Genomic DNA, 10330 nt, shown 5'->3' with positions numbered 1-10330 from the left:
CAACAAAAAATGTAGAGAGCAATCACCTTACTCTTTCACCCCAAAAGACACAGGATCTAAGGGACTACAGGCATTTGTTGCTTCTTTGTGTCACAAAAGGTTTCTTTTGGTTGTTAAGGCAGCCAAGGCAACACCCGTGAAAGTCTTCCTTTGCAAAATAGTGAATCACTGCAGGGAACCTGCTGGATTTGGCCAACATGGTGTCTTGAAGCTGCTAAGGGGACCAGAGCTCCATGTTGCTGTGTCTGTTATGACCACAAAAGTGGTTCCTGCTGGGAAGAGCCTTCCTGTTGCTTTCCTGGTTCACAGTATGAATGAGCCAAGGTGATTTAGGGGATACTCTGCAAACACATGGAGCCCTACATGATGTGAGGGTGGCACAGCAGCTGTCTCTAGCTACCTCCTGCCAGATCCTCCAAGGCTGCTGCTCCCTCATGCCTTTCCTCAGCGAAGCGTCACTCTGATAACAATTAAGAAGCACTTCAAATGCAATAAGGACTTTCACGTGCTTATCGTAAATGAGTAACTGAGTTAACAGTATTCACTGATGCTCTGGGACACCTTGCACTGTTGGATCTCCTCAGAGACATCAGCACCATGGTTGTTAGGCAGGGCTAAGCCCTTTGCTTTGGGTTGTTCATGCTGCCTGCAAACTGCTGGCAAGTTAGCATTGCTCCCAGTCAATTTTCATGAACAGTGTCTTCTTAATAGGCTTCTGCAGTCTCTCAAAATCTTAATTAAGATTCTCTCCTCTCTACTGGCCATCTTGATGTAGGATTGCTCTCAAGCTCTAGGTTTGCATGGCTAGAGTGAGTGTATCTTTCCCTTCAAAGGTCAGCATTCAAAGGAACCACTGAATGACTTAAACCTTCTGCAGTATTCCTGTGTGCTTAGCAGGGCTAACTCTGCCCCAGGTATATGAAGTGGACCCTTGTGGATTTGAACACTTTGGGACCACAGCATCATTTGTCTTAGTGAAGGTTCCTGTTATCAAACTGTGGCTGCTGTGGCAGATATGTATCCCTCAGGTACTCTGAGGAGATTTTGCACTGGAAATGGATATTTCAGAGATTGCAAAAGAAACAGTAACCCTATAAGGCTGTTAAGTACCAGACATAAAAATACCTGAATTAGCAGCAGAGCCAAGAGCAAGGACCATCTGCTAATCAATGAGATTACCTTTTCTGTGAAATTTTCAGTTATAGCTCTAACTTAATGTCTTGGACATTTCTATAGACATTTGGTTCCTTAGGTCATGCTCTTCTCTACCATATGTAAGATACATTTCTTCATAGCTACCCCAGCATTATTTACTGCTGGTACTCTCTGCTACCTTTACACTATTGTCTAGAGGCACTAGAGCAGGTGCGTGTCCTGTTGCATATGTAGTAATGGAATCACAGGGGAAAACAGTCACCTCATGCAATTTTGCACAGGTTGTGTTGAGCTTGAGCCTGGCACCAAATCCATGGTCCAAGTCCAGCCTGAGTCCCTCTTAGCATCTGGTGTGCTAGTTCCTGTCAAAAAGGTGTTCATCTGTTAGGCTGGTATCTTGCCTCTGGCAATGATCAATAAGTAATGCTTGAGAAAAGGGACTAGGGAAAAAAGAGCCCAAAACATAATGCACTTCACCAGTTGTACAACACTATTAATTCATTCTCAATGCCCTATAAGCATTTCTGTGAATTCTCTAGCCTAAGGCCTGAGTCTGGCCTCAGTTTGCATAAATTAAAAAAAATTACTGTTCATGAACATGTTTAGCATCTGGATTCAAACTATCCTATCTTAAGTCAGAGCTGCTTTTCCTTACTTTGTGAAAAAAAAAAAAAAAAAGAACAATCTGAAATATAATTAAAAGCCAAATAGGACTTACAATGCTCATTTTTTCCAAGTCCATGCAGACCACTAGAATTGTTATTCCATTGGCACCATTCAGGTTAATTTATTAAATTTTCCCCATTTTTGTTGTATGGGTTCACATACCTCTCACTCTGATATAAACAAAAATGATGATATTAATAGCATTATACCATTCGTAAGCATCTCTGGTTGTCCTCACCTGTGAATTAAGATTTTAAGTAGTTGGAAGATGGTACGTGTGTTAACGTATCAGGAGTTAGATTAACAGTTATTACTTGAAAACAATCTTCCATTGATTTTTTAAATTTGCTAATGGTTTCTCTGTTATGTGCTGAAAATGTTCTTCTTCCCCACTACATTATCTTCTCTTTTGTTACGTATTTTTATTGCTTCTGATAACTTAATTGATAGTCATTTGAACATATTCGTGCAGAGCAGCTGTACTTAAAAAAAAACAACAAAAAACCAAAAACACAAGAGATAATTTCTACTTTTGAAAAAGTTATAAAAATGGTGTTTTGTTTTATTTTTAAAGATTGTTCCATTTAATGGTTTTCTACAATGAAGTGACTACATCAGTCAACCAGGGAAAAGCGGTGGATGTCATCTATCTGTCAAGGCCTTTGACATGGTCCCCCACAACATCCTTCTCACTAAATTGGAGAGATATGGGTTTGATGGGTGGACTGTTCAGTGGTTAAGGAACTGGCTAGATGGTTGTGTCCAGAAGGTAGTGGTCAATGGCTCTAAGTCCAGATGGAAAACAGTGACAAGTGGTGTCCCCCAGGGGCCAGTGCTGGGCCCAGTGCTGTTTAATATCTTCATTAACAATATTGACGGTGCCATTGAGAGCACCCTCAGCAAGTTTGCTGATAACACCAAGCTGGGTGGTGCAGTCAATGTGCCAGGGGGGTGGGATGCCATCCAGAGGGACCTGGAAAGCCAGAGTAGTGGGCCCAGGTCAACCTCATGAAATTCAACAAGGCAAGTGCAAGGTCCTGCACCTGGGTTGAGGTAACCCAAGATAAGAATACAGGCTGGGGGGGTGTGGGAAACTGTGATTTTTATCTAAGTATTTCAAAGCCTTTCTGAGTTTCCAAGGGAGCCATTGGTTAAAAGTCATCAGAGTGTAGTTATTAAACTCTCTTGCATTAAGGGTATGGATGGATGAGCAACTTTGGAGGAAATCCAAATATTCATAAACTTTGTAAATTAGGATATAAGCACTTATTAAAGCATATCATTATTCAATTAATCCTTATTTTATGGAAGCATTGTTTCTATATTAATCTTTATTCCTATTAGTCTACAAAATATTTCCAAGAGCAGCAGAATATACTAGTACTGTTAAGCTCTAGTTTAGGAACCTGTTTCTCCATTGCCTTGTTACTCAGAAGTGGTCTTTTCACACTAGGGAAGACTTAGGATGAAATACTCCTAAATTATAATTCTCCATTCACATCACTCGCAGTCTGATGTGACCCTGTACTTTTCTCATGGTGGTGTAGCTATATGGCAAGAGCTGCAGGCTTGTATGTTGCACAGCTTCCTGGGGTTGAGAAGAGTTTAGAGATACCAAGCTTTAGAGGACCTGTAGGAGATGATGTGGTTCAAGACCAGAGGAATGTAGAATATAACCAGTGTCAGTCCTAATGAAAATTTAACATGTGTTCCTTATGGAAAGGGGTCAGCATCATGTCTTACTGAGCTTGGCCTCTTCTATTCCCTTCTGGTCCCTCTAGAGGACATGATACCTCACACTGTAACAACAGAAGAGGAGTAGGGAGCTCACTAAGCTTGTCTTGGAGTGCTGGGACTGTCAGCCTGCCCAGGCCTGCTGCAAAGGCATGAGTTTAATAGAAAATGTCATTTATTCAGTCATACTCTGTTAGCTGCCATCTTCTCATGGAAATGACTCCTGTGGACTAGTCCTTATCACATAATAGGATTTAAGTCTTTTTTCATGGAATGGTGTATGGAATAGAGTGCTGGACACTTTGAAGATCTCCTGGCTTAGGTTATTCTTGGCCTGATTCCTGATTAGAGAGGCTCATCTTAAAAAAAGAGACTTTGTAAAATCAATTGCAACTGTTCTGCTTTTTAGAAGTAAAGGTTCAGGGAGATCAACTGAAGAATGATGGCAGAAGAAAAGTGATGGAGACAGCTGTGCAGCTCTGAAATGTCAGGACCGGTTAGCAATGTGTGGTTAAGAAAACAATTTCCTAGATATTCCTAGATATTTCCTAGATATTCCTATTGCTCCAAGAAGCAAAGGGACTGTGTACTTGGCCCTTGAGTCCATCAGCAGAAGTTATTCAGTATCTCTTTTTTGTCTCACACACTTATCCACATTGAAACTAACATGGATTGTATTTGTTGGTTTGGTTTGGTTTTCCATTTGCTACTTGTTTCTTTTTGCTTTCCTTGTTGGGAAAAAAATTTACAGAGACCAAGAGCTGTGGATTTCAACTCTTCTGTTTATTTTAAGGATAATACAGCAGCCAGACTTTTCAAAAAAGGGAACATATAGTCTCTTCAGAAGTTCTTTCCTGTCAAGATGTAAATTGCAGAATCTTCCAAATATAGTGTATAGAATCATTGTTAAGGAGATTAGGCCAATTTGTACAATTAGTTCTAGAATCCTCTAATGTAATAAAAACATGAAGTAAGCATGGTCATCCTGAGGAGAAGATGAAGCAATCATAAGATTTTCTCTCAAAAAATAATTGGATTACTTCTTTATTTGAACAGGGTAATTAGAAAAAAATGATCCATTTTTTACTGATTTAATTTCCTGAGGTCCGTATAAGGATGTAAAAATTACTAATAAAATGTCTATGTGGAATACTAATTGAGGTGTATCTTCTTACATTCCCTACTTCAATTTGGTGTTTGTGATGGTTCTCCATGCACTGCAGTGCTTTACAGCTGAGATTCTTGAGATATACTCTTCCCACTGACATTAATGGGAATGGTACATCAAAACCCACTCGGGTGGCTTTGAAAATCTCAGACATATTTTCAGTGTACAGTGGAAATACTGCTGAATTTATCCTTACACCACCCCTCAGAGACAGGTAAATACCCTTTACATGTATTTTATTGAAGATGGACTGTGCAGAACAGAAACGTGAGACATATAATGGGCCTCATCTATTGACTTAATCTGGCATTGGAGGCATAATCATGAGCCAAAGCCATTAAGCATTCATCAGCAAAACTAGCCTGATATTGTATTTGCCTAATACCATTTAGAAGGATGATATAGAAGAAACTCTGTGGCACTTTGATTTTTTTATTTTATTTTTGTGTGTGTGAAGGAGATGAGTGTATTTTCATCTATTTAGAAGTGAAAAACAAAATATGTATTTATACTGTATACTGTGGCACTGTATATAACTGGGGAGATGTGGCTCTTGAGCTCCATATTTCCTTTTCCTTCTTGGCAAAACTACATGATGCTGTATTCTTTTCTTTCCTAGACTCAGGAGCACCTCTGGTCATGTCCATCACAAAATAAACCACCTGGTTACTGTGGGTAGTCTAGGCCACCTATAAATAAAGTGGTTAATCTGCCATTTTGCATCATTTTTTAATGAATCATTTTGTATTAAAATTAATGTTTGCTTCAAAAAGGAGAAAACTTTCAAGAATGTTTTCATTGTGTTGAAAAGAATGTCTCATCAAAACAATGTTGAACAGCTGATTATTTATCTAAAAGGCTCCTCATGCTAGTCCAGATTTAGATTTTTTCCTCATTTCCTTTCATTTCTGTACAATTCTGCATCTCAAAACTGGTCTTTCTCCTCGCTTCACCACGTTTGAGATGTTGTCTGTAGTACTGCATCCCGTTTTGGGATCCCTGGATAAAGGAAGACATTAATAAAGTGCTGTGAATCCAGGGGAGGCCACTGAGATGGTCAGGAGCTGGGGAAGGGGTTGTGGGAGCAGAGGCAGGGGGAGATGGCTTTGTCCAGTTGAACAAGAGCCAGAATCCACAACTCTTGGAGATGCACAGCTGAAAGGATGAGAAGCCAGGGAAGCTGGTTACAGCAGTGGAAATTAATGAATTGCTGTAGAATTTAATTTAAATCATTGTGCAGTATGTCTTCATAAGAGAAGTACCAACATGGTAAGGAGCTCTCAATTAGAAGAGTTGGAAAAAATTGTTACAAAGACTTGTGACAAGAAATTACAGGTTTCAGCAATGTGTGACTGAGGGCAGATGTTAGGAAATAAAGGTGATATTAAGCCAAGGGGGAATAGGGTCACTTTTCAGTGTTCTGGGATCACCTTTACTGGAGGTGTTTCAGAACATCCTGGACTAACATGTTTCAGGAATGGCCTAGGCGGAGTTAACTTAGTTTTTTGGGAGGACACTTAGACAAAACAACCACTCCCAGGCTCTTCCACACCTTTTTCTTATGGGTTTTTGATAAAGTGTAGGGCAAAACCTGGGGTCTGTGCCTTGGCTCTGCTGCAGTCTTCTTGTATGACCTTGGGCCCATCAGTTAATTTGAGCTGTGTTTCAACTCTCCATCTCCAAAATGGAGATTATTATTAGTGTTTAGCATGAGAGGTGCACTGAAGATACAATCCATTAGTGTTTTTAAAGCGCTGACATATTACATTCATGATAAAGATAAAGGAATGTCCTGGCCCTGCAGGATTTATAATCTAAAAAGGTCAGACAAAGAATGTGAGAGGAAGCATCAATATCCTTGCCTTACAGATGAACAACACAGCTGCAAGGAGAAGAGATTTATCAAACCTGGTAAATCAGCACAGAGACAAGACACCCAGATTTGTCTTGTATTCCTTAGGGACAGGACTGTGCTTCCTCTCAGCATAAGCGATCAGAAATATTGTGAGTGGTTTCCTTAAGCTCCCCCATTGATGTTCTTTCACAGGAGTCATTTTTCCTGCCAGCTTCACTAGGAGTAGCACAACCTGCAGCCATTCAATTTTACTTTCTTTGAAGATGCCAGCACGTGTTTCAAAATTAACAGGACTAACCCTCTGGCGTAGCACATCCTTCCTTCTTCTACCCAGCCATGTTCATACTGGTGCCTTTCTCAAAGGGTGCCATACTTTACACTGGTCAGGCATTGCTATTAATAGTCCATATGTAACTCCTTTTTGACAGCTTCCTGCTATTTCCTGGCATCTCTTTGTGCTTTTTGGCTTCAAGATCTTTGAATCCAAAATTCTGCCAGTAAGTTTGATCCAACAGTGCTCATGCTCAGAGTAGGTGTCCTCCAGACTGCCATGAGTGCTTCATCAGTACTGCTTTTTTTTTTTGCCTAAGTAAAGATGATCCCTGCAGCTTTGCTGGGTTTTGCAGAAGGTATTGAGACCTGAGGCAAGCCACATTAAGTACTGTATTTATTTTAAGAAATTAATTCATCTGAGAAAACACATGAAAGGGCTGGAGAGCTCTTCACCTCTGGGTGAGGGCTTTTTTCCACAGTGAGGGAAGATGGCACATGCACTTGGTGACTCATAAGATTCTTGTGCTGGTGGAACAGGCTGATGCATGATGCCACGGCAGGACACTGTCTCCTAGCAACTGCCTGGAGTTGCTCTCTTTACATTTAACCCTTCCAAATTTCCACACGCACCGGGATGTCACCAGGATGTGTTTGCACAGCAGCTTCTGCTGCAATTTAATCAGTACTTTTCTTCTCCTGTTCTTTGAACAGTGTGGGGCAGGCTAGAGGGCTCTGGCAAACTGACTTGGCTAAGTGAGATGGATCGATCGGTGATGCCAACATGACAGCATGAAACTTGTTCTCCTTCTTTCACCTTTCCATTTCTTTTCCCTGTGCTTTTTAGGGTGGGATTGTTTCTGCTTTATCATGTGTAACCTGTATGTTTTCACTGAAGTCTACCCTAAAACATGCTTCTCTGCAAGTGTCTGAGTTTATGGTATTCAAAAGAAATATTTTTAAAGGATAAACTGGTTTATATTAGGAGGGGTTAGAGCCAGAAGCACTCTGACCTTTAAGACTTGAGCTTTGGTATAGACTGGTAAATAGATGATGCATCTCCATGATCCAGCAGCTCCTCTCCTGTTCCCAGTTCCTACCACACCTGGCACATGTGCAGTGTGACAGCAGAGAAGATGTTTCCATGCCGGGAGGAAAATTGATGACTAAAACCTCTGCCAAGTCTTTCACTACACTTTTCTAAAAAAGATGGGATATAGGTGGATTTTATGGAACTAATTCAATCTCAGTAAGCTAGGCAAAGGAAATCATAGTGTTATTGATTTAGAGGTACATAAAAGTTAACAAGGCAAGAGAAGGTACTTACCAGTTGTGTAATGGTAAAGGGATGGCTCGTGCCCGGGTCTCAGTGTTTAGTAAACTGACTTCTTTCTCAGATCAAGATGGAAATGAGCTTGGGTTTTGTTGAGCTCTTCTTCTATGTCTGTGCATTTGTGTTCAAGACCACTTACTTGAATAAAAAGAAAACATTTCATATTTTGCCTTAGATCCAATATTTTAATTTTTTGGGCATTCATTTAAATGGCATTAGGGAAGTTGGCTCAGTCTAACTGCTGTTGGAAATGTGCTGTTTGTACCAGTTGGATGTATGAAAGGACAACATTATCCCTGTGTTTTGGCCATGAGAGTCTACTGGTTCTCCCATCTGAAAACACTCACAGCCTTTAGACTGTGGGAGCTGGGCACCTGGCACTGGTTGAGCATGTGCAACTTGGAAAATTAATTTTGAAATTTTAAAATTAACACCACATGGAGTCCTCACCCTTCAAGGTGTTTCTGCATTCCCAGATTGAATTGTAAGTGACTGAGAGGGGTGGCAAGTATGCAGAGACAGGGTGCACACACTCCCTGTCTTCTCAACATAACCTTGTGAAAGTCCTGCATTCAAAGGTCCTTCATTTGTCTCTCCTTACCAGTGCTAACATCTCTCTTTCAAATCCCTTCAGTGGTAGCTGTCATTAAATTATTTTTGGGAGTCACCTTATGGCAACAGCCCTGCTGCTCAACAGCAGTGCTTTGCCCTAGTGCAATCTAGGTTCATTAAATAAAAAAGTTTCAGACTCTTCCCAGGTTTCTGTAATATTGCAAATCTTTCAACATCTATTAGAGCTGAAGCCTGAGGCTTGAATGCTGATGGCACTGAAACTTAACACTGAGGTGATCTGACAAAGTTGCCTAAGGAGGTTTACATAAACCTTTTGTCCAACATCTCTGCTTCCTTGCCAGTGAAAATTAACCTTGACTTGCACAAAAACGAAACTTCACCTAACTCATTTAGAAATATCAGGAGGAAAGAGAAAATCAATTCATAATGAACAGTATTGTATTAAGAAAATCTAATTAGAAATGGCTTCTCTTTTATTGCACTGATAATGGTAAGTTTTAAGAATGACATCATTACAAAATCCAATAGCTTATAACTGAGTTAATTTCTCAAAAAGTGTTTAAACTACCAGATTAATAAATTCACATACCACATAATGAAATTGTAGAGAAATTCTCTATAAACATTAATGTTAGAAATATAGTACTCAATTTTAAAATAAAGAATAGGTTAACTTCTGCTGCATGTTCTACTAAACATTGCCCTGATATTTTTAAAGAGTGATAATTCCTCTTTAGAGATCACAATAAGACAAAATCTTCTCCACTTAGTCTTGTTCATCTTCAGCTGGAGTTGGGTGGAACAGTTTTCTGTGTCTATGCATTAACTTCTCTCTATAAATGTTATTTAAATGTATGTTTTTTGGGTTTTTTTAAGACAGACTTGAAAAAATAGAAAAAATCAAAACTTTATAGTGTAACTTCCAATATTTTATTTTCAAGTTATTATTTTAATTTCTTCATAAAAAAAAACAAAACCAAGACTGCTTCTACTAACTGGAAACAGACCGTAGTTGTAAATTTTATCCAGGGTTCCCTCTGTTCCGCAGTCTCCAAAACTTCCATTTTTTAAAAGAGAAACACCCACTAATGAGTTTTTATTCAGCCCCTGGATGATTTAATACTTGGGATAAGTTTTGGATGCCACTAAAATACAATAACATGCTTCACACCCGTTATATCCAATGGCCCAAGAAGAATTCACCAGTGGCAAAATTATTTTTTCTAAATGCACACAGATAATCCACACTCATATATTGTTCCCATTGAGAGAGCTGCATATCTAACGTGCAATCTTTTTTTGAGGAACCTATTACTCTGGTTTCTAGGTAGAGTTCCACCAGGCATATCTGTGGGCAGTTTTGTTCGTGCTCTCATTAAAAAATGTCTTAGCAAGATTAGCTGCTGTTTGGCAATTTGTATGGCTAGATATATGTGTTTATAACAAGAGCATGAGGTAATTAATACACTCTATACAGAAAGCTTCAGCCATGAAAATACAGAGGAACAAGATAAAATCAGTTCTATTTTCTTTTTAACCAGTCAAGTGTTGCAGGAATTTCAAGAAGTGTAGGCAA

Source organism: Chaetura pelagica, unplaced genomic scaffold (genome assembly GCF_000747805.2).
Source record: "Chaetura pelagica isolate M959 unplaced genomic scaffold, ChaPel_1.0 scaffold17, whole genome shotgun sequence".
Classification (NCBI taxonomy): domain Eukaryota; kingdom Metazoa; phylum Chordata; class Aves; order Apodiformes; family Apodidae; genus Chaetura; species Chaetura pelagica.
This window is presented reverse-complemented; position numbering follows the sequence as displayed.